This window comes from Odontomachus brunneus, unplaced genomic scaffold (assembly GCF_010583005.1).
Source record: "Odontomachus brunneus isolate Ranch 3 - 2012 unplaced genomic scaffold, Obru_v1 Obru_scaffold_345, whole genome shotgun sequence".
Classification (NCBI taxonomy): Eukaryota; Metazoa; Arthropoda; class Insecta; order Hymenoptera; family Formicidae; genus Odontomachus; species Odontomachus brunneus.
Genome location: NW_022639795.1, coordinates 132064 through 132553, shown reverse-complemented (window position 1 = coordinate 132553; position 490 = coordinate 132064).

The following is a 490-nucleotide window of genomic DNA, read 5'->3' as shown; positions in this document are numbered from 1 at the left end:
ACGTTTGCTCTCTCTTTGTTTTAGACCTACCTGCATACACCGGCAATAGTCTGGGGAGGTGGAGAGCTGTGCACCCAGAGGAAGTTTCAAGAGAGTGTAGTGTTGTGCGAGAAATAATGTAATGATAACTATAATAAATGATAAATTATTGAACTATATGTGATCAAGAAATGTATGAACTGAATAAAAAATGAATTTATACTGACCACGTGCTTTATTCGTCCTTTAATAATTAATAAAGAGATACTTAATATATTGAAGATTTATTTGAATAATACGATAAAGTAAAAGTTAATAAAAAGCAAAAGTCTATAAGAACGATCGAAGTAGGTTTTGAATTATGGATCTGGAATGTTAGGATGGTAAATTCAGTTTGGGTTTAGTGTGTTCTTAATAAGGCTCAACAATCAAGGAGCTCTGTCAGAGTCTCGTTCAGAAATCCCACGCTTAGGAAATCCTCATCACGCGCTACTCTGCAATTCGCTGTATT